General features: G+C 41.8%; 1 long non-coding RNA gene across 1 annotated transcript; it reads right to left on the reverse strand.

The window, feature by feature from the left end:
• Positions 1 to 264: 264 nt before the first annotated feature.
• LOC127059472 (uncharacterized) lies at positions 265 to 24,535 on the reverse strand. The gene is made up of 3 exons (XR_007777368.1): positions 24,453 to 24,535; positions 694 to 790; positions 265 to 414 (listed from the first exon to the last, which is right to left on the reverse strand). It is a non-coding gene; the product is annotated as an uncharacterized LOC127059472 (long non-coding RNA).
• Between the last annotated feature and the right edge of the window lie 725 nt (positions 24,536 to 25,260).

The following is a 25,260-nucleotide window of genomic DNA, read 5'->3' on the forward strand; positions in this document are numbered from 1 at the left end:
TAAAAAGGTTACTGAGTGCATAATACTTTCCCTCTGAGCAGCCTCCCTCTACCTTGCTGCACACTGCAGGTTTGAATTGCAAGTGTAATTTAATTCCCCCAAAACAAACCAAAGAAGGCCCCCAAGGATTCAGAAAAAAAATATTATGGAGTCATGGCAACTTGTTTCATGTGTGAGCTTACTGAAGATATAAAAGTTCCAGAAATAACTTCTGCTTGTTGGAACCTTCATTTAGACCTCACCTTAACATTCACAAGCTGCTCCTGTGCATCTTGACCCCTCCACAGGCAAAGATTAAAAGGTTACTCATGGAAATACCAAGTTCATCTTCTTGCGAGGTTTTTGGACTTCAGTAAGTCTCTAATAAATGTACCTGGCCCTCGTGGCATCTTGTTCAGTGCTCTTGTTTTAAACCTGAGGCAAACACAACTTAATAAGGCAAATAATCCTGTGCAGTAAGGTATTTTGTAAGGTTTTTCCCTAATCCTAAATACACGAGGCAGACTTTGCCTCTTTGAAAGTGAAAAAACCAAACAGTTCTCACAAAAACGTTGCTTTCTGAAGCACACATCATGCTTCACTCACATAGTTTCAAAACCTCTCATTCTCAAAAACCAAGCTCACTTTTTTCATAACTTGCCATCTCTGAAGCAAGCAAACACATCCAAGGAATTAAAGCTACTTGCCACTTACCCTAAGTGGACTGATTAACTGTAGTAGAAAGATGAACCTTTGTGCCATAAAAGTGATATACTTTTGGGCTCCTAAGGACTACACCAGCAGTCTTCAGCTTAAAAGAAAGAGAGAAATAGAAGCATCATTAGCACAGTGTTTGACAGCACCATATCCATACACAAGGTTCACAGCCGGTCCAAGTCCAATGATAAGTGGTGATCCTAAGCAGGCTATGCATTGTCAGGAGGCAAAAGCCACTTCCTTGTGTATGTGCCCAGAGCTCTGTCCCAGCTTGCACAGGAAGAGAGGTGAATGGGTTAAACCTCTATTTCCACTGCTCCTTGACAAGGCTATATGAAGGCTGAATGTCTTAATGAAACTTTTCTAAGACTTTATGTCAGATCTTGGCTTCCTTTTTTTTTTTTTTTTTTACATTGTTCCAAATAGAATTCAATCTTTGGAAAAGATATTTTTATAGCACTTAAAGCATACACGGTTAGAAGACTCTGACCTAGATTTGAAGGTTTCATGTGGAACTGATAAGAGCAGACTCTTACTGAATTTTCTTCTCTCTATGAAAATGACATTAGGGATTCACATCTTCACATTTAGATGCAAAGATGTGTCAAAGATTCTCTATCTACCCCTTAAAGCACATTCACCATCTCCTCTTTCTCCATGAGACTGTTGCCTCTTCATGTCTGCTTGTTTGGATGGGGGACATCATTGACAGGGCAGGCATGACTGGCAGAGAAAATGGTCTATGCAGCAGTCACACAATGTGATACACCCAGGGACTGCCTTGGAGAGAGCGGCTGTATGCACAGGAAATCCTTAGTGTTTAGGGTTTGTTGTTACATTTTCCCATGAAACCAGAACTGAAAGAAGACACAGTTAGAAAGAACCTTTCTAACGTGGCCTAACAATCTTGAAATTCAGTATTACTCTGGGACTTGGAAAGAATGAGTATTATGTCAGATGATACGGGTATATAAAAAAATGGTACTCTTTTAATTATCTCTGTATTCACTCCTATACTGTAGATTTTCAGAGTAAAGACTGGTAGGGACCTATCACAGTGCAGCACAGGCATTTAGAAGAAGTGGTATCATTGCTTAAGGGATAACAATGTATCTAAATGATGTGAGATCTAACCCACTTTTTGCCTGTCAGTGAATGTAAATACTGCCACTAGTGTCGGGACAGATTTCTCATCTCCTTTGCCATGTTAGTGTTGTTCAATGATTTCTCACATTACTTTCTCTACACTGATTTTCGGTTTCATTTATTATCTGACTTTGTATATTCCCCAAGGCTTGAGCTGCTGTTCTTCCTTTAAACAACAAAAATACTAATTTTATTTTCATTTCCCACTCGCTCTCCATTTGTCTTCTATTCTCAACCTCATTTCTTCCCACTATGCTTTCTACTTCCCATTTCTGTGTCTCAGTTCGTGGCCTTTGTTTCCATCCCATCCCAGTCTGTTATCTTGACTTCTGCTCCTTCTCTCACCCCTTGCTTTCACAGCCTCTCTTCTTGATTTTGCCTCAGTAGTGTGTCATTTCAGCTAGCCTGCTAAGCTCTCTGAGGATACATACATATGTATATATGTGTGTATGTATATTCACACACATTTTGCTGCCTAAGTTAATTGCCACGGGCTGCCTTGGGTTTCCCCCCATTCTCCATGACAATTCAACTCACCAGTCACTTTGGGACTCAGAAGTGCTAAGGAGGCTAGTTTTGAAAGCGCCCAATAATAAACAAAGTCTTTTAACTTTTCCCCTTTCCACAGACTGCTGCTTTTGCCTGTCAGAGCTGTCTTTTAACCCATGAGTCTGCAGATAAACCTGCTCCCTGATCTGCTGTACTGTGCTGGTAGAAGTCCGTCCTCAAGTGGCACCTGTACATGATAACCACATTCAAAGAAACAGGCGAGAAGTGCATACTTTCTCCCCAGCTGAGATGTTCTGGGGTTCCTGATCCATGCAAACTAAGCACTAGATATGAAATTATCTGGTCCATAGTTCACATCAGTTCCTGTTGTCTCTCTAAAATGATCCAAGTCATCTGTTTGGGTTTGTCCTCTTGCTACCTCACTGTGTCTCCAAGCCCTGGACTCCTTGGAAAGGCTCCATTGTGCCTGGCTGCAGTGGGAACATCCCTATTGCTATGACTACAAATGCTCATCGTTGTCTTGTCCCCACGTTCATCTCAGCTACTCAGAAATGAAGGCCCCAAGAAGAATGAATAGGTCCCAAATCAATCCTTTGAGCTCAGTGTAAATACAGCCTGGTGGGAGAGAGAGCTGGATCTAGTCCTTAATCAGGCAGTGAGCACAGTAGCGTGGCTAAGTATAGAAGCCACTTAGTTTACAGTACAGTGACCCAATAATTATGCAAGATAATACTGTATGCACTTCGCTCGCCTGTACCATTCAGAGCACTTGCCAATAACACACGAGCATATTTCATTATCTCCTTCCCCAGCTCAGGGCTCTCTATAAACAGTTTGTTTTCTCCCCCAGATTGCTGGAGCTACGGCCCAGGGCACTGTCTAGGTATATTTAACCCCGCGGCTCATTCCAACATGCTTCTTTAAAAGAAGATCGTATTGTTTTTCCTGCTTTCCATTTTTGTAAGCCTGGGCTTTGGCTGGAGGGTACTCAACATATCTGGCTGTAAATAGACTGCTTGGAGCCAAGCAATGCGGTGCCTTGACTAATTTCAGCATTCACTTAAGCTAAATTATTTATGATACTCTCTGCACAGGCTTTTCTCTGTTGTTGTTGTTTTAATGTCGTAATCTCAGCCAGAATAAAGGGATAATTTGCATGCGTTTTCAGCTACTGCAGTAGCTAACACATGGCTCTGAAAACTGAAGCCAACTACAATATATTCAAAGTCTGAACTGAGTGGCCAGAAAAGGGAAATCTTGACGTGCCACTAAATCATGTTCCTAATGGTGAGAAAGCTTAACGTTTTTACTTAAGCAGCTGAAACAACATCAGAAACATTTTCCAATGATACAGTTATTCACTTGTATCAAGAGCTCATCACCTTTGCTGCAAGAACGTAAATCAGGAGGATGTTAAGCTGTGAATGCTCTATTTTCACCTCTATGCTGATATTACGAGTCCAAGCTCATTGCCAGCAGAGCATGTCTTCATCGTCATAAGAATGTAAAACACCACGCAGGCAGAAGGAAGAAATACAACTGTGTTTTTAAGGAGCCTCTGAGTTTCCCGTAGGCACCAGGCATAAGAGATAAGAAAGAGAATAAAAGTTAGAAGGGAGCTCAGAGCAGAGAGGTACCTCCTTCTCCACCAGCTGGCGGCTTGCCAAAGAAAACAACAGAAGTGAGGATTAGAGTTTGCAAGGTTGCCCATTACAGGAGGGTTACCTATTCCCTGCCTTTTCTCCTCTGAAAAGCTGCCATGTGAGGAGAAACATTCCTTTTATTATTTATGGGGACAGCCCCTCTTGTTTATTATGCTCATGTTACTATGCTACATGCCAAGTACAGGCACTCTTTTTCACAGAGAGGTTTTTCTTTGTACAGAGGGGAAAAAAAAGGAAACATAACATAACCGCCCCCCCCCCACCCCACTCCGTTTGTAGGATTGGTGAGGAAATTAAAGTCAGGGTAGTTAAAGGAGATTTTTCTACAGAGTTGCGATTTTGCTTAGAAAGGTGGCAGCAGCAGAGCACTGCAGTGTCCTGACACCATCGTGCTCTAGGGGATTAGCAGATCTACTTCGAGAGCATTTCTGTTTGCCCCAGCACTGCTCAGGCAGTCACATCCCTTAACAGCCCAAGGAGTGGAGAACTCGCAGCAGAAGAAAGATGAAATAACCTATAATCTGAACATCAGTATTTGTACAGCTTGTAGGAGGTGGATATTTTCCCTCCCTCTGAGTTTGGAACAATGTTGATAGGAAAGAAAGAAAAACAAGTTTATTCCTCACCCCCCCCCTGTATTTTTTTTAAGGCAGCTGAAGGACAGCTGACCTATTTTCTGAGTTGAGCAACAGAGCAGGCTCCCCAGCACCTGATCACTTCTTTGTGCCTGTCCCCTGAAGCATGTTTAATACTGAAAGGCCTGGCTCTGGTCAGTGATTGCAAAGGAGGAAACCCTCAGCTGCACTTGGACTGCAGCCTTTGTGTTGAATGCAGGCAAGGATTTGAAGCAATCCACTGAAGGCAAAGTAAATCCCAAGGCAAAGGGAAGGGAAACTAAGCAACAGTACTTTCTGTGGTAGATGGCAGTGGATTTATTGCCTGGCAGTTCACAAACTGCCTACAGCTGGGGGAAATTGCTAGTTCAATTATCCTGTGTTTAATGTGATTACTGGTACTGGTTCATAGGCTTAATTTCATTCCTTTAAATTCCTCTCCACTAACAAAAACAAAAAAATCAAACAGAAAAAAGGTGCAATAAAATATCTTCAAAAATACAGAATATAAAATGTATTTTTCAAACCAGGAAACTTAATTTATTCTGTCATCAGGGCTTTTCTTATTTTTAACCAAATTATACACAGAAGGATCTTATTCTGATGAAAAAATCTGCCATGTTGTAACAAAGGAGGAGAGATCTTTCTCCTTTCCCATTGGGGTTTTAAAAGATAACACTCAAAGATGCTCTTTGAGTTTAGAATCTAAATTAAGTATTTAGATATGGCAGCAAGATAATCTATTTGCAGTGGCCATGTAAAAACCTGACTTAGCTGGATGGTGAGAAGACACAACTCTCCCCAGCTAAAAGACTGGGCTAAAAATGAAGCTCCAGACTTGAGCATAGCAGCTCCCACACAGAAGCTTGGTTCTGCCAGGAAGGGATAAGAGAGCAAACACACGAAAAGAACAAAAAGACTCCTATCTCACACATAATTTTTCAGATTTTAGCCTTAAAATACAGGATACAGCCACTTAGTTCTGTTTCAGAAACTGTGTATTGCTTTACAATGGCCTTAGAATAAGGTGCTGAGCAAACATTTTCCTATTTATCAGCAACATAAATACCATGTGACAACAACAATACTTCAGGTGGAGCCTTTTTCTTTACTGGGCATGATCTGAGTCATGGGACAATTCCCAAGAGCCAAAAGAAACATACCATAAAGAAATGGATTCCAACAAATCACGTTTTTAATGCTGCAAGGCCACTATATAACCACTGTAAACAAACTATAAGCTTAACATGCCAATTTACCCTTGTTTGCAATAGGTGGCTGAGCTTACTTGGATTTCATCCTTAATATGATATCAACAGTTCTTGTAAACAACGTATTTTATACCTTATCAAGACAGGTTATTGAATCAAAAAACAGCTTTCCATACTCTTTCAGAGTTGCTGTGGTGAATTTTGCAGATATGGTTTCTTTCACAGAAAGAACACGAATGTTCTAGTTTTTGTTTTTCTCATGAAACAGCAGGAATCATTGCTTTTTTAGAAACAAAACATCTGATATATGGCAATGCAATACTGCTCTCCTAGTGCCTTTACTGACTTCCAAGCCCACTGCAGAATGCTGTTTTCTTGCTGTTTTTCTTACCTGCTAAATAACTTTTTTGTCACTGAGACTGTCCACTTAACTTAATTTACATCTCACTCTGCAACTATTACATTATTTAAACACTTATAATTCTGTTTGCCAATGACTGTTTCCATGTTTCTAATGTGTTAACTTACATTTATAACATACCTGATTATATTTTACTATTGTTGGCTTAATTTACATTGAATGAACCACAAACAGCCCTTACCAGTTAAGCTCATTACAGGAATAATATTATGCCACTTTTGATGTAAAGCTACAGTTAATAACTCACTTCAGTCCCTTCAGCTTCACCACCAGCAGCCATGGAATTATCCTCCTATATTGGTGTCTCTGACTGCACAGGCCTGCCCAAGGCAGACATTATCCACCAGGTTTAAAGACTAATTATGTTCCAGAGATCTTTTTTGCATCATCATCCTATTCTGTCATTCCCTCTCTGTCCTCACCTAATCAACATCACACCAAGTCCATTAGCTTCCAGGGAATTACTTTTATTTTTATCGGGAGATGTCTGGGCTTTGTGATCTCCACCCTTCTGCTGCATCCCTACATCCTTGTCTCACTCCACTGCCCCAGCAGCCTTAGCTACTTTATCATTTTCTCTAACTTCAGACTTACTTCTGGCTTTCTCCACTTGTACCAGCTGAGCCCTCACAGTCCTGCCCAGTACTTCTTTTCTGGCAAAACCACTGATCCCTGTTACTCAGTCCCGACATTTACACCTGCATTCCTTCTACTCAACGACTTTATTACTTTTGTAGTTACTGTATTCTAATTAAAACCTTTCCCCCAACCTCTGTGTATTTAAGAAAATCACAGATTTCATTTCTGCTGTCCTGAGATTATCTTCCCTCCAGACTGTCTCATACAGAAGTGAGTAGGTGAAGAATTAGTACGTGAGGAAATCTCTTCCCGGTCTCAGTGGACCTAATATCTTCCCTCCTTCCATTAAATTTCACCAGTTCTTTCTCAATCCCTCCACAGTCTCAAAATAGACACTTTTCTCCTTGAAGTCTTCCCAAACTTTATCCACTGGTATAACTGGTTATCTGACTTAGCTTTTTTTTTTTTTTTTTTTGGCTTAAGCTACAAATCTGCGTAAGTTCTTGGCTTCACAAACCCTTTCCCTTATTGAGGGCCCAGGTTGGTGACTCCTATTGAAGCCCTCACAAGGGAAGAAACGTACCCAGGCTCCCAGAACAGTGGCTGGACCTTGCCCTTCCAGCCTAGGTCCTTCCTGTCCGGGCAGAGAGGGTGACACACTGTGGGTTGGCCATCAAACAAAGCATCTGCTGATGCCAGGCTCCAAATTTCATGCCCAGTTGGGTTGCTGGGGCACTGCTCACACTCCCCAGATCCATAGCCTAAAGGTACAGAACATACCTTCTCCAGAACCCAGTCACTGGCCACCTCTGCAGGATGACTACAAGCCTTTATTTGGTCTGAGAAATGCCCCCTTCTACTCCAAGAGGAAGAGATAAAATGGTGTCCCCACAGCATGCAGACCTGAGTCTTTGCCAGCAGTTTTCCCAAACCCTCCCTGGTTGTGTTTGCTCATAAACGTACCCTAAAGCCTGGATGTGATTTTATTGTACTGCACTTCCTGGCTCCAGGTCGGCTGACTGTGTGCTGGGATTCTTCATGGAAGGAATGGTATCAGCTCCTCTGTTTACGAGGCTTGTACGTGCGCTTACGATCGTCACGGGGAAGATCTGGGCACCACTACAGTACTAATAAATGGTCAGTAATAATAAAAATAAAGGAATAAACTATAAACAAATAGCAGCAGCAGGAGCTGGCAACAGTCAAGAGGCTTGAATGTTTTCTTTTCTTTGACTTTTTATTAAAGTTAGTAAAAAAATTGCATATGAGGAATCTTTTCCAGGAGAAAATGCCTTTTTTTTTTTTTTTTTGCTTTTCCCAGAGTGAAAACTCAGCAAACAGAAACAGAAATGCTCCTACACTGCTATAAACAAACTTAGTTGATTCACAGGTATGTTCATTTACTGAAAGAAACCATTTTAGGCAAATGCAAGCATTTAATGGGATTTTTAAGGTGGTCCTTTAATAAAGTTTAATAAAAATTATAAAAGTGAAGAAACCTCAAAACTTAATAATTTTATTTACTGTCACACAAACCCAGTTGCACAACTTCTGCTGAAAATTTGCAACATCTCTGAATAGACTGAATGCATAAACGTGTGTACATGTGTACAAATATATACAAATACCTGCATGTAATTAACTGTTTCATGGCCTTAAAAAATTGTCAGGAGCTCTCAGATGCCAACACTCACTGCACTTGTCCTGAAACAAAGTCTCTGGAAAGACAGCACCTGTCAATCTCTCACACTCTGGGCTATCATGGGGTATATAGAACCTAAATGGGCTGTTTTCTGTCAAAAGTTCATCTGTCTTGAAATGGAAATGACAAACGCTTTGCTACACTGAAACTAGAGCTGCTGGTTTTCACTCCATTTTGCAAAGGGCCTCAGTTTGCAGCTTTTCTTGCAACAGAACCTTGTGAGGGCCACCCATCAGCCAGGTTCTGCCCTTGAGAGGGATGCCTTTTCTCCTGAAGAACAGTAATAATTTATTCAGTGGAAATTGACCAGTTGAAGTAGTCTATCAGACATGGACCTCACCCCATTTGAAAACTTTCCCCACAGGCTATCATCAGCATATCTGTCTCAAAGCAGCCTTAGGTGACTGCTTCATCTCATGTCTGAATCTTGTTTAAAAGGGCTTTGCCAGAAAAATCCCACATAACTAATTTTCTGTTACCAGGCTCACATTGTCAGAGACAGTCCATGTTTTCCACCAAAGCACTCTTCCTAGTTTTATTCTTTCCTTGTTTTTCCTAAGTGTGTCCCTATGGGATAATTTAACTCTTTCTCAGAACTCTGAACACCAAAGAGAGTCATTAAAGTGAAGCATTTTACCTTTGCAACATCCACAGGATCTAGACCAAGTCAGTGAACCCAAAACCCCAACCAAAATTAAGAGTAGAACTCAGCCAAGCAAACTGCTTCCTAGTTAATCTTCTTTTATTAGAGCACAAACACAGCAGATCTTCATATGGGAGAGACCTCTGGGAATCCCTATGGTTGAAGGCATTTACTGCCCTAAATTCAGATCTCTGTGCTAGTTACCTCCCTGGCTCCTTCACCATATGCCCCTCTAAAAGCCGAGCTTCTTCCCTGTTTGCAGCAACTATTTTCTGCACAGCTACAGTGAAATGACACATTTCACCCCTCAGCTGCACCTCTTGGCTCATAGCTACTTTTTGGTCCTTGTAGAGAGCAAGGCAGCTGTGAAGAAAATGATCACAGCAGCCACTACTTAAGAATCTGGGAGACAAATAACCATCTGAAAAAATAATTTCAAAACCTACCTCCTCTTGGTTACTGATTATAAAGTTACTAATAAAATATTAAAAACTTTATCCTAAACATAGTGGCTATGGATACCTACAAGCTGAGATGAGCTGGGGCAACACCCAAAGCCAGAGGTGTTTGGGTAACCCATAGGACAAATCATCAGTGTCTGAGGGCTGGGATCCCCAGATGCTGAGTTTTAGGGAAATCCCTCCTGCAAGTACAGAACAGCTCCTCCTTAGCTGTCAGAAACCAGCAGAAATGGTCTTTTTGCCTGGAGAAATCAGGTTGCCACATATTCTAAACATATATTAAAAAGGGCTTTGTAAGACTATACCCTCATTTTTGAATAGTTAAAGCATAAGACTAAGGGATAGGATCTAATTATCATAATTATTATGTGAAGATACATGGCTTAGTTTCTTGTAACCATTTCTTCAAAAAGGAGCCTATGAGACTATTTTTAAAGGACCTTTTAAAAGCAAGTTGAGTAATTTAACAGGAGAAATGCTTATTTCAAAGACTTTGAACCCAAAAACTACCCTAAAAGAAAAGGTAGTTTTCATGGCCACAATTATGCTACATGGGTCCTAGAGGAAAACAAGGCAAAAAGCAGCAGCAGAGCACCAATGCAGCCACCCCATTCCAGGGCAGGCAATCCCACACTGTGTGAATCTGAGCTGGTATTCACCACTTGGCTCTGGAATAATAATCTCAAATTGAGGTCATTACACTATTTGCACATAACAAGAAAATACTTCAGGGAAGACTCTCAAAGCAATTTACGAACACTGAGCTTCCAGGGAGCCCAGTGAAATTCCTGTTAAGAGTTTTGGAGATAATGGAGCAAGGTGCTGTAAGTTTAAATTACTCATTCATCATCACAGAAGTTATTTAGCAGCAGAAGCCCAAAACCCAGAACCCTTTCTGATGCTTGGTAAGCCTGTAATAAATGTTATGAGATGACAGAGGGCTCCTGAGGCAGGGGCCAGGAGCTGATAAGGCAAGAGTTGCATTCCAGCCCCCTATCTTGTGTTTACTTCAATCTGACCACTGGGCAGCATTCTTTCTAGTGGAAGAACAAAGTGCAAATCTCCTTCTTTCCTTCATTCTTAAGGGCCAGCTCCATTTCTGGGCAGAACATGAAGGTTTACCTTATCAGGAGAAATTCCCACATGGCCAGCCAGACAAGCAGCTCAGCCATGTGCAACGTGCAGTCATGTGCTGCAGTGAAAGGAAGAGCTGGTGGAAGGTGCACTACTCTGCAATATCTCGGGGACAGATAATACTGTAATGACAACAAAATCAAGCCTGAATGGTCTGGGAGCATTAATGAGTTGTAGCAGAGCTCTCCAGTTGGGATAATGTGGTGACAGAGTTTGCATGGTCTTCATAGTTCAGAGCATTCCCCAGCACCTCAGTCCCTGCCAGGCAAACAATGCAGGTCTTAAACTCTCTAGAAAGCACTTTCCACGTGGAAGTCACTGGCCAGGGCTTCCCACTCTTTTTTTTTTGAATGTAGGAGGAGATGGCATCTCCTACTGATTGCAGAAATGAGTCTTGGCCTTGCGAGGAATTGTTTTTCTCAGAGCTGTCAGGAAATCTTAGTGAGAGCATTGGCACCCTGGAAAGGTCTGAGGCAAAGGCTGTGCTTCTGTTAATGTGTTGAGAGAGGCAGTGCCAGCCCCTGGCAGAGCAGGAGGTGCTGAGTGTCCCAGGACATCAGTTAGAGGACAGGAAGGCTCCCATGAGCCCAGAGTCCTGGGATGCACTCTGTGCAGTGGATCCAGCTGGTTTGGTTGATCTCACTGCAACCATAGTGTACGAGAGCTTTTGCTCAGCTGGGAGGAAATTCTCCTACCTACAGCTGTGTTTTGGCTCCTTTTCAGGACCAGCACTGGAAGAGCCCCTGCCTGCATCACACTGTGCTGCAGAGTCACTTTACATCTGCTCATCCTCTAGCTAAAAAAGTCCCCAGATCAGCTACGGTGCTCCAGCCAGAGAGGAATGATTTTTTGACTTAATGAACATGGTACTTGGGTTTTGCTACTCTTTGTGGATTTTTGTCAGTTTATGAGAGGAAAGACCTAACTTTTGATCTGTATTCGAATCTGCAGAGATGGGAATCAATTTCAGCAGGAGTCTGTGGGCTTGTGCAACATTGACACATAATTAGGCACATTGGAAAGTGCAAATAACAGCAATTTTTCCTTTCAGATTGTACAGTGGTATCTGTCAGGCTTTTCCAAATGTGGGAGCCAAGGTGGGATGCTCTAAAAACAGTAGCAACTGCCTATTCCCAAAACCCTTTGAAAAAGTCTACAATATCATCTGTTAAATGGATCTGGAAAATCCACCTTAAAAAAGCCACACCAATGAAATGGCCTGCCAAGCTGCAGCTTCCCAATCCTTCCATTATAAAGAAATTTGCTTATGGTGCAATTTATGCAGGCTCCATATTCCAGCAAAAATACATCAAGTGGTATCAGGTTTCTAGAATCAGTCCTAAATCAACTGTTTCCTAGAAGGGGAGGATAGAAAAATGAAGCAGCAGCTTGCTTCACACTCAGAGAGTAGTTGTGACACAGGTCTACCAGGAAAGCAACAGGAACATGAGAAATGATGGTGGGGGGTTTTGGTTGGGGGTTTTTCTGTTTGTTTCCTTATGAAAGCCTAATGTGGTGACTAAAAGCAGAGGAAACACCCACTTTTCAAAACTGAACTGTTATCAGTTTTTCAGCAAGGACGATGTCTCAGGCCAGCAGTCTATCTGCCACAACAAAACAATGACATTAGTAATACCCTTCCCTCATCTTTGAGAAATTTACTGGAAAATACCTTTGTTATATCTTAATCTTCAAACCCCCTTGTTTGAGAGCTTTGATGACCAAAATGTTTTGACCCTCTGTTTGCAGTCAAAGAAGCTTCCTGAAAGTAGATCTATCACTACAACCTCCCAATCACCGTGGATAAACTTGTCTTCTGTCTTCCAGCAGAAACTTACCATTTCAAAGACAGAATCTGACATAAAAGTAAAGGTTTACATCTTTTGCTGACCTGCTTAGGTTTTACTGTAAGGGAAGAAAATATTAGCAGAAGACAATGCAGCTGCTACAGAGGTTTGGTGTGGGTTTTTGTTGTTATTGTTGGGTTTTTTTGTTAGGAAGGTACATAGATGCATGCAACAAAACTAAACCACATGTTCCATTAGAGGGAGTTAAAAGAGTTTCACTAGAATCCACAATCATATATTCCCCAGCTGAAAGCACCAGTTTTTATACAGGGAATTTTTCCTTACTTTCCCCACTTTCCTGGAGCAGAAACGGCAAGCTCAGATGAAAACTTGAGCCCAGTCAGTTCCTTGTTTCAGAGATTAACCTGAGTAGCAGAAGAGCACAGTTGCACGAAGTGGAAGTGACCTACTTAATGACTGTGACTCATTTCCCTCTTTCTTAGGCTGGTAGTTAGCTGCCATGCCCCCATTCCCCACACCCCCCAAGGAAGGGATCTTGTTTTGCTGAACATATGTATACACCTTTAAACATGAAGCATTGCAAAATGTGCTCTGGAGAGAAGGGCAAGCCTGAGGTACCTACATAAAACTTCAGCTTCACAAGAGTCTCATTTCGGCAGGCAGTAATCCTGCAGTTACACAGATGGGTATTACATTGTCTTCCAGAGTACTTTGAGGCAGGCATGTGCTTGTTTAGAACACTGTAAAACATCAGATCTGCAGAAGATACTGGCTCCCCTGCTTTCTCAGCTGATGTGATCACCTGCTCCCATTACCGGATTTCTTGAGCAGTAAGAACAAGGTGATCCTCAAGAGGTGACACCCATGTGAGGTATTTAATTTACATACTGGCAACAGCAGCTGAATTTTTAGAGTTGAGGCTTCATTATGAGTTAGGATAAATGTGAGTAGGAGTGTGACACTGAGCAGAAAACTTGAACAAGGCTGCAGCCTGCTTGCACTATCCAAACTTGCCCCTCACTTTTTTCCTGTAGTCAAGAAATCCCAAACATGCCTTTTAGTTTCAGGATACTTCACTGTAATCCCCTCATGAATAGTCACTATGCATGCGGAGGAAGAGATTAAAAACCAAATGGTTGACTCACATCAATCTAAGGCCTGGCACACTGCAAACTCATTAAGGAATAGCTCTCCAACCTTCCCACACAAATAGTTGCCATGTGTGACTCTGCCCTTTCTGAGACTCCTAACCTGCCACTGTGACTTGCAGTTGAGTATCCCGTTCTTCCTCACACCCAGAACTTCCACTCCCCCATAGAAACTCTCAGGAACCCTCCTCAACCTCGGCCTGACCTGGTCTCTGTCTTGCCACCTCAGCCACTGGTGGAACATCATCTGTTCTGCTGAGCCACACAGGCACGGATCTGTCATTGCTGGCAGAGCCAGGGACGGGGCTGGGTTTCCCTTTGCTCAGCTGTCTGTGGTTCAGGGTGGAATGGCCAAACCCTCTGCACCATTTTCTATGCACACAGTCCTTTCGAATCAAAAAGAAAAGAAAGAGAAGTATACAAACATCTTTCTTCTTTCTTTTCCATCTGGAGCCACTGCTTGAAATATGTTCTGAGAGACTCTTTAGTACTTTTCTGTACTAAACTCTTTCAGTACTTTTAAAAGCCAGGACTGAAGACTAGAGCAGTCTTACAACAACAAGTGGCAGTACATGGCACTAAACTGAATGAACTAAGAATTAAAAAAATTAATCTTTTTGTCTCTTGAAGATCTTCACTAAAGAAGTGCCTATGAGCAAAGTTAATTTCTTATGTTAACATATATTTACCAGCTAATTTCCTACATGAAATTTCCCTTTTTAGAAGTCAACATAGGATAAAAGATTATAATTATAAATATCTTACAGTATTTACAATATTGCTCCAAAACCTCATATCATATGGTAAAATCATCTTTCCATTTCAGTTTGTCTTTCTGCCAGCACTTCATGCTTCTTCACCTCATCTCCAGCAACCCTGAAGAACTTAATTAATCTGTCCTTCTCTGACAATTACAGCAATCTCTTCTATGGGTCAGTTCTTCCAATCATCCCCTGTGCACCTTTTTAGGTATTAAACATTAAAGATAAATAAAAACAAAATAAAAAGGAAACAAACCCTAAAAATATAGAGATACTTCTCTCTACATGGAACTCTTTCACCAAGTACGTTCAGTGCCAAGTTGGTCATAAAATATACTTCCTTTGATGGTTAATATCCTCCATCCCTGCCAGACAGCTCCCCTCTTATCAGCCTCTTTCATTCTTCTGGTGAGTTTTTTAGGTATCACACAATAGAAAAATCTAGTTAAAAAGCAATCAAATTTTAATACTTGAACACTGAATAAAACTGAAAGACCCTATGCTGAGGGTGTGAGAACTCAGAGACCGGCAAGGTGCTAAGAAAAGCAGATACAGAACCAAGCCTCAGTGATGGGCTTAGTGGTATTTTAAGAGTGATAGTTTCAAAGACCTTCTCAGAGGAGACTTTGTTGCAGTACAGAAAATTCCTGAGCTTCTAAACTGAGAGAAAGCCTAAAAAAAGGACCTTTTCTGCCAGGACATAGCAGGCAAGAAGGAATTTGGTTTCCAAATGCTTTCATTTCTGTTTTGTCTCACTCTAAGTTTTATCTGTTTTTCAAGATATGGCATCTAGCTTCTAGTAAAATAAAACTTGGGTTTGTATGTAAAAGCTCTTTTACAGTTTTGAGAACAGTTAACTTAAGAAAAAGACTTACTCAGATCTACCTCAAGATTCTAGCCAGCTTGGAGTCCCATCACACCACCTCAGGCTGTGAAGAGCACATCTATTTTCAGTGGAAAGTAATAAGAAATAAGCATTTCTAGATGCCACACTTTGTCAAAGTGCCCTGCAACTTGTGAGAGACATCTGTGTCTGCCTTTAAAGAGCTGTGGTATTTTTGTTTGGGGAAGAGACACCTGCTTCCTCTAGTGAAACACGACACAGGTTCTGCCTCAAAACTTTCAGAATACTCAAGATACAACACTGTACAAAGCACACATCAACCTTTTGGTCTGTATTTACTTGCATGACTTTTACTGATCTTTTCCCATGAATCTGTATCTTGTATTACATTGGGAATCAGAATAAGCATTGGAAGAATGAACAGATTAATCAAATGGCTTATTCAACCAGTTAAAGACAATGGGTATGGATCTAAAAATCCTATTTTTGCACAGAAAGGCCAAATGATGACTCTTGTTCCCTGATACACTGCACAATTCCTCAATTTGCAAACGTGAAGTCATTTGTACTGGACTTACCACCATCATACTTGACCATCAGAGACTTTTCTTTTTTACTTGGCAGCAGCATATCCAGTTCAAAGGATGGCTGGGTGCCTCCCATTTGTTAACTGAAAAGAATATGCCTTTTTAAGACATAGCCATTTATGGCACAACATTAACATAAAACTCGTTCAGGTTGGAAGGGACTTTTGGACAAAGCAGGGGTAACTTCTAAGGTTCTTAAAACTTCAACAAGTCAAGTTTGGAAAGCCTCAAAGGAGGCATTTCATTTCAGTCAGGAGTTCCCCATTCCAAAGCCAGTCCCTTGCCAGGGCTAGTAATTTCTGAGTACTTCTAGTCCAAAGAGATTCTTGGAGATCAAACAAATGTAACCTCCTTCACAGTGCTCTATGACAGGCTCCCATGGTACCCTGAAGAAGATGAAATCTGCTCTCCTAAAGACCAGTATAATCACCCTGCCTTCCTTTTTTTCCTCATGGGCTTGAAATTTACCATCTCGTGGTCACAGTAATGTCAAATTGTAATGCAAAGCAGGTTACCAGGTAAACAGCAGAACAGTCACAATATCAGTTTATTTTATCCTTTCAAGACAATCCTTCATAATGCAAATATCAAACTCTTAGAAACATTACCATGATGCAAGGCCAGTGAGAGTGACCATTATATATCTTCATATTACTTGTCAGTCCAGTTTTACCTTGCAAGTTTTAACCAGCAACAATATAGTTAACAACATTAAAATGCACAGTGTGCATCATTTAAGTAATTACATGCCATTAAGATGAATAGCAAAAGTTCAGATCTTGTTCCGCCTGCCTGTGGACACCTTTGTATTGCTTATCTTTAGCTTGCACTTTCACAACCATCCTTGCAGCCATTTGAGGGCCAGCAGGATGTTTGTGAAGCATTAAAGCCAGAGGGCAGAGCACAAAGTAGCATCCTCTGTGGGACAGATTTATCTGGTGCTGCCTGTGAGCCAGCTCAAACTGCCCACACAGGATGTGTCCACATGATTTATTCACTTCTCTTGGGTCATACACTCCCTTGCTCCTCCCCTCATCTCCTATAGTTTCTCATAATTGCTTTAAGAGCCATTTGTACAGATGGAACCACAGAAAAGCTACACTTAGAACAGATGGGGCATTATCTCACCTGTGAAAATAAACACATGGATATATGCTTCTATATGTATGCACATTCAAGTGTTAATTTAGTGATTCTTGTTTTTGTGCCTTCCCACTCCTGCCTGGTTGACATCCATAAAGATATTGCCATTAACAATAGTTTGGAAACTAGCGAGCGTGAGTGTATGAATAGAATTTCATTGCTGGGCTGTTTTGTCAGTACTTCATTTTACATGCCATCCATAACATCTCCAAACCAGAATCTGACTGACTGAATATGTTTCAGCTTCAGCTAATAATAACTATTCAGTCTTAGAGATGCAGACCATTGCTGCTAAAGCGTGGTCCTGACAAAGGGTTTGAGGATATCAAGGTCTTGATTTGATCATATGAAAATGGTGAAAAAACCATCTAGAACATGAAGTTACTTCCAGTGTATATATCACATGTAAACCACAATGCAAACATTATGAAATAGTAAATAAAAGTGTGAGAAATTCCCAATAGCATCCTGAAAAATATTGACACATCAGCCTTTCCTGCTTCCTCTCAAACTGGAAGAAAAGCAGTCTGTTAAGAAGTAGCTTAGCAGACTGCCTGCTCCTTTTCTCTCTCTCCAGACTGTGGCTGAGATGTCAAAAGTTATTCAGGCACCTGAATAACTTTTGAAAGATCTTGGCAGTGATTTCTTCTGTCAGGGTCATGTAGATCTCTTTAGAGCTCCTTTTAGTTGGGGTCCCCTTTTCTTTTTTATCTATCTTCATAATTTACTATTTGAGTTAATTATTGTTGTATTTATCACAGCAGCATTTGTGTTAGCCAGTGCAGAGCTCTCCTGAATACACAGACATAGGCTTTCCTCCTTGCCTCATCCATCAATGTGACTGAGTGGTGTTCCTGAAGCTTTCCCAAGTCCCATGGCAGCCATGGGTGGATTGAAAGCCCCAACTTTAAAGAGGTGTCAGCTGACCCCCCAACCCACCTCTGTCAATGCAATAATCATGATCTGTTTTGTTCCCAGAAGCCCACTAAATGCTTCATCTACATCTTCAGCTCTCATCACTGCATCGCTCACAACTTCCAAATCTATTATTGTAACATGATCCTTTGAGCAATTGCTATTGCTTTTAAAACCAATTTATTCCACCCTCAAGGCCTCTTAACTCCCATAATATCCAGATCAGTGCCTGCACATTAAACTCTAACAAAGGTTGCTAACAAAGGTCTCAGAAAACTAGCTGGCTACACATTCAATATAGTGAAAAAATAGTAAAAAGAGAAAAGGGGAGAGACATCCAAACTACACTGACTAGTCTATCTTCCCAATTTGAAAAATTCCCACTGCTCTAATTCAAGGACAAGCAATTCCCCATACAGCTGTGCAGGATAAAGGCTGTTCAAAAGCTCTTTCTTACCATTACCCAGTGAAAAATGGGGGATCTAGGAGGCAATGGGAACCCAGACCTAGCAGGACCCACCTCCCCAGACAGGGCCCAAATGAGGCAAGCAGGACAAACCTGGAGATGACAGCTGGAAGCAGCCCAAAGCCCAGCTCATGAGGCAGGGTCATGATGACAAAAAAGGTCTGAGGTCAAGCCAGAAATTCAGTCCATAGGTCAGGGCTAAGACCACATTTAATTAGGTCCAGAAAAGTCCACAAGAACCGGGCTGGATTAAGACAGGATCTCAGACTGCTGGTTGAGGTCTGGATCAATAAGGCCCATGGCAAATAAAAGGCACAGCGACAGACAGGGATAAGAGAGGAGCATCCCTCCATTGCTGCTCAGCCAGGGCACCACAACCCTGGGCTGGGTTGAAATGGGGCTTCTTGGCCCCGTGGGTGTGGCTGGCAGCTCCAGCTGAGGCTGATCAAGGCTTATTACTGCACCCAGGGGCCCAGCATATGCAAACTTGATGAAGAAGATGGGACATGGATCAAAATGGTGGCATGGGGCAGTTGAATCTATTCAGCAATTTCAAATAACCAGTGGTAACACCCCACAAACAACAAATGCATACTCTAGCCCAGAGGCTTGTGTGGCCAGGCTGAAAATGTGCATTGAGCATGGCTTGCTGCAGGGGTGGGAGTTGCATTCTTCTGCTCACACTGCTGTTGTCCTTGCATTTCCCCTGTGAAAACACACTGGGAAAAGCAGGGCTAGTGTTTTGTTAGCTTTAAGACTTCCTCAGGCCTATCTGAGTCTTACTTGAGAAAAGATTTAAAAACCAAGAAGCCCAGTTCAAAGAGCCAAATTCAAAGAAGCCCTCTTCAAAGAGCCAAATTCAAATTCAATAACCCATTGGTGCAGGTGTGCTGAAAACACACACATGCACCAATGGGTTATTGAATTTGAATTTACAAATATAGATCCTGTGTGAGGCAGAGCTCTCTTCTTGGGACCTTTTTCCTACTGCAATTAATTTTGATGTTTACTGAAAGGATAAGAATTATATCAGTACTGTGAGAGTGATCATGTCAGCTAGTTTATTATATGAAAGTGACTACGTTATAAAGCTTTTTCTTTTCTCGTGTAAGCTACAGAAATGTGAGAAAATTCAGGCTTGAGCTGAATTGCTGATTCTGTTATTAAAAGTGCCATGTCTCTGTGTCAGCCAAACTCAGGGCTCAGCAGAGTGTTCACCATCTGCCCCCTGTGCAATACTCATAAATGTTGCAATCAATATGAAATGTGGGATGTGTGGGCAATGCTGGAAGGTAAAAATATTCTTTCTTTGCCAGATATATGGTAATTGGTTGTTTCATTTTACACATATGGGACAGTAAAATGTATTTGTTTTCTTGCCAATAAAAGAACATTTTCCTAACTCCTTAGTCACAAGGTATCTACAAAAGGAGAAGGCTCTGATGTTTCCTGTTGGGTTTATGGTTTACATTACAATTCATACACAAATGCTTTTTGGCATCTAAATCCTGAGCTAGAAGTATTTTTAAAATTATGTCCTGAAATAGGAACTTCAGAACACTGTGTCGGCATCTGGCAGATATCTCAGGGGTGCCATGAACTGTTACTACTTGAGGAACTTGGCAGGCTCTCCGTGAGCCTTGTGTACCTTACGAGTGTGTAGGAGTCCAGCTCAGTCATTGAGCATCTGTGTAGCTGGGCTCTGGAGTGGGCAAATGTCCACCCACCAACCTCAAAAACACGGGCTGGGGTGTCTGGATTTCACAGGATACCTCTGAGCCCCTGAGCAATGAAGGCTGCTCGCACACGAGTGACAGCAGACCACTGTTTTATAAAAGCATTTCCTCAGGACAAACCTTGAATCACTGATCAGTCTCAGCGCTCAAAGAATTTGGCATGAGTGTTTCCACCCCCATGTGTTTCACAAAGTGCTGATACGCATGCTAAGGCTGAAAGCCCTTTATAAAGTGTTTGGGATCTCACGTCCAAGAGTGTTTCCTGGTAGGAGAGCACAGGAAGCATTTCTGGGGCCCCTGGTGGTGACCACCACTCTTGCTCCAGGATGGAAGAGGCACCCACTCCTGGTAAAAAGTGGCACCGGGGTGGGACTTTGCCCCCATCTAATTGGCATTGCAGCCATGCTTCATGACTGCTCAAGAGCAGTAGCAGCTGTGTTTGTAGAACAAAATTTGCCTCTAGAGCAGGTTTATATGTGTCTGCTTAGTGAGGCCTTCACAGAGGTCTTTTGGTGGGAGTTTTGTAAGTGATGTCCATCAGAAGCTCTCCAGTCTGCAAACATGCTCTTCCTGGACAAACATTTGCTGCTTTCAGAAGTCACCCATGCACCAAAGGCTTCTGCACGTTAATGACAAGACAAGACTTTTGCCACTTTTGAGGGTCTTCATGGAAAAAGTTGCATAAGTCTGCACAAAAATGTTAATATTTTTTCATGGTTTACTCATAATTCCGGCACAGAAACCACATAGCTCCAGCACAGAAAACAATGGCTCTGGCACTGCCTGAGCCAAGGAGCTAAGGGCTGGAAGCCCAGGAGCCCCATGGGGGTAAGCAGTGGCACCAGAGACCCAGAAGGGGAGTCGAGGCAGATCCCCAGCTTCAGCTCGGGCATGCATGCCGTGGCAAAGCATTAGACAGCTTTTCCCAAATGCCTCAGTGATAGTTGATTCCTGTGCCTCTTGGTGCAGGAATCACCCAAATTAGAAAGAACACAGAAATCACCCAAATTAGAAAGACTTCTGAAGAGAAATGCAGAGGACAAAGTATAGACCATCAGCCCCAGAGCCCATCTCCCACAGAGAGCAGGACAAAACCAGGGAATGGGAAAGGCAGGGCCCAAGGGAAGAGGTGAGTGCTCCTCTCAGTGTTGTGTTGCATGCATTTATTTATTCTGCTGTAGCTGAGCACCTTATCTGACCCACCCTCTCCAACAGGTGCCTTGTCTGTCCTGGGCTGTCCAGTTTTTCTGTCCCAGGGTTAAAATGAACCAGAAAGCTCCTGGTGTCTGTCTCTGGGCCTGAGCTTCTGCACCAGGCAGGAGAACTTGCTCCCCGCAAGCCCTTGGCTCTGGGATTTATTGCTTCTTGACACAGAGTTTGAACAGTTGTAGAATGTGTTGTAAGACAAAACTTTTAACTCTGGCCTTTATTTAATTTGACACTGGGTGAGGCCTTCATTCTACATCTTTCTTTAGCGGACAGAAATGTGTTTGGGCTACATTAATTTTTTGTTCTGTACCAATGGTTGGCATTGGTTGGTTTCATTTTATTCACTATAAATGTTAAAATAAACAAACCAAGGTCCCAAGTGGTGGTCAGGGATTTTGCCAGACCATGGGAAGTAGTGGGCCCCGAGAGGCTCTGAAAACCACCCAGAGAAAGATCTGCACCAAGCAGGGATAATAATCTGTTCCAGAAGCTAGAAAATATTTTCCAGGAGACTTGGCAATTGTGGCTTAAGATGGAGAAAAAGATGGATCAAGAGAAATTGCCCTTTTTCCAGGAAAAATGGAGAAATCTGAGAAAAGAAAAGCCCTGGCTCTTGCAGGGTATTTAGCCACAAGGACAGATTGCCTGTGAATCTCCAGAGATGCAGAGACAGTTCCTTGCCCACTTGTGGAGTCCAGACAGACAAAAGCTGGAGAAAGTCTTTGTTTACAAGACAGATGACAAATAAGGCTGGTAGATAAGAAAAAACTTAAACTAACCTGTACCAGTCTCTAAGACACACAAAATGATGGCTAGGGAAGTCAGTAAATTCATCTGGTCTGAATCTGAGTTGCAGTCCTTGGGACGGGCCATTAGGTTTGGACAGTCTTTCCCATTAGGAGCCAAAGGACTTTTTTAACAGAAACTCATCATTTAGAAACGCCTGGAGATTTGATGTGATGATACCTCGATATGAAGAAGCAACCACTTTCTTTGGCAAATTGTTTTAAAGCTTAATCTCATTGTTAAACATTTCTGTTCATTTTCTCATTTGAAGGTGCCAGGCTTCCATTTCCAGCTATTGGCATTTGTTGCACATTTCTCTGCTAGATTAAGAGCTCCTTCCTCCGTGACATTTCCTGCCAGGAAACATTCTCTGTAATCAAACAATTTCTCATTTTTTATAAGTCTTGATTAACTCAACAGACTGTGCTCTCCAAGTATTTGCTATGGCCTTTTTCTCTAGCTCCTGTACAGTGTTTTGGCTGTTTTCCACACCCATGCCAATATTTCAACAACCTCCTAAAACCTTGGGTGTTGAAAGAGTATCCCTAATACTGTACACAGATAAAAGCATGTCCCTGCTCAAACTGGATTGGGGTAGTAAACTCTTCTGTTTCTGGGATTTTTTTGGTCTCTGTCAGAAGCTGGCCTGGATGCCATTTACCAAGGAGGTCCCACTCTCTTTGGTGCTTTGATGGTGTCTCTTGCTCACTTACTTCAAGTCATAGGGATCACCTGACTTGGTTTTCAAGGTCAAATCATCAAGGACATTTGTGAAGTTTTTATCCTATTTTACAGCAGAGATCAGTCGTGTGCCTCTCACCTGAAGAGTTTCTTGCCAGTGTGGTGAGATCGATTCTGCCTTGCTCTTGCCTGTGACCTAGAGCTGCTGATAGAGTCTCTGTAGCAAACCCCAATTTAACTGCTTGTTGGCTCAGCCTGGTTACACCTCAGCAGCGCTGAATAACCTGCTGCATACAGACAGACGGCTGCCTGGAGGGACCCAGCAAGAGGGCTCTTTGGAGGGGCTTCAAGCCCTAGGTGAATCCCTTTGGAACAAACCACACAGACACTGTGTATCATTAGTTCCTCACAAGAATGCTATCTTGTAAACCAGCCTAGACTTCTAGTGACTGTGTTCCCATTTAATTTCATTAACAATTCATTCTTCTGCTGCCTAGGATCCCTTGTCAGCCAGACCAAGCTGCAGCGCTGTCAAGCATGCTGGTGACCTACTGTGATGTTGGCTGAACACTTTGCATTGTTCTAGTGTCCTTCTGGTGTTTCAGGATTCACTAAAAATGATCTGCTCCTTCATCTCTGTAGGTGTCTTGACTGCAAGTTTTCTAGATCTGCTGATTTTCAAAAACATTAATTCTGAGTCAGTGTGTTTTAATATAATCCTGCTTTATGAGTGGAAAGAAGGCATTAACTCATTAACTTTCTGGCTTCCAAACAGAGATAAGAATTAAATTAGTCATATTTTCTACATGACCATTAATAATTTTACAATTTTTATCTATCAAAGGGCCACTTACCTCTTGTAGTACACCTTGCATCCTTGCAAAGCAGTCATATTGCTGCTTCTGATACAAGCATGGCTGCCCCACTCCTGCCTGGGTTCAGCTGCTTTTTACATCTTCCACATCACCAAACCTCCAAACCTTTCTCTTTCTCTTTTTAATGCATAGTTAATTTCACTAGTGTATTGTTCCTGATGGCTGGACAAAATTTTCTGAGAGACACTACAATATTCATACAGACTGAAGTTTTGGCATCTGGGTCATGCCCTAAAAGAATCAGTGTTTTTTAGTAGAGGATTCAGGCTCTTTCGTGATGTGCTCTGCTTTACACCACATTTTGAAAACCTAAATAAGAGCCAATGTTGCAACTGTGTGGATCACTGTGGATCAGCTTTTGGTCCTAGTTTATTTTCTTTCAACTCAAGATTTCCTCCTCTCTTCAGTTTTATATGAACATGTATGCATTTGTCTTTAAGTTAATTATCATTATTCTTCTATTTTTTTCTCCCAATTCTTCCCAGTTCCAGGAAACGTTTTTTATGAAAATATGCCTACGACTCGTCAGCAGTGTCTTCCATTTGCCCCTATTGAGCATCATGCTGCTACAGGCAGGCTACTATCAAGTTTCATCCAGTGACTAATTATCTTTCTCTTGTATAAAGAAACCAAATGATTTACCTCTTTGGACACAATACCCTTTTGTTAGAAATTCTTTTCAGACAAAGATTATCTTGTAAGGAAATCTTACCTCTTCAGAACTTTTTTAAAAATAAAGCAGTTAACCATATCTGCTCCTCCTCAGCCCTTCCAAAGTCTCCATCTGAGGCCTTCTGCTGGAAACAAGAGCAAAATGGGAGAAGGAGGGGTAGAGGCAGACAGGTGGAGTATGAGTGACTGAGAGACAGACAGTGACCTTACCTTATGGGCACTCTTCTCCCTAATCTATTGTTTGTATTTACCCCAAGCCTTGTGTACTTGACACTCTGTGTTATTAAAAACTCAGAGCAGTATTGCTTAGACTGTTTTTAGTGTTGACAGTATCTTCTTCAGTGCACAAATCTCTGGTACTGTTTAATAGCATTCTGATCATAACTCCCCTCCCCCTAATTAATAGCATTCTGATCATAACTCCCCTCATTGTCCTGTGTTACAGGAAACACAAAACCAAAAACCCTACACAAAGTATTCTTATCAGAATGAGGAGTACTTAAAAAAAACCCAGTTGCTGTTTACTTGTGTCTGAGTTTTAAGCCCCATACTGGAAAGCAGAAGAAATAGAAAATGTAATGTTGTTCATCCAAATTTTTGTGTAAATAGACATAGCTCTTCCATGATGCCTCCAGCTAAGTAGTTTCCTTAGTTGCTGTTGAAATTGAACATAAAATTGTTTCCTGTACCCTGCATATCAATATTTTTTCTACCATGGTGATGATAGTTAGGGAGTCATTAAATTCAAAAACAGGAATGTAACTGGATAAATAAACCCATGGAATCCCAACTCATAGAGAACTGGTATCCAGGTATTCAGCCAACTCAAACTGCAAATGTTTGTGTAA

Source organism: Serinus canaria, chromosome 3, assembly GCF_022539315.1.
Source record: "Serinus canaria isolate serCan28SL12 chromosome 3, serCan2020, whole genome shotgun sequence".
NCBI classification, from domain to species: Eukaryota; Metazoa; Chordata; class Aves; order Passeriformes; family Fringillidae; genus Serinus; species Serinus canaria.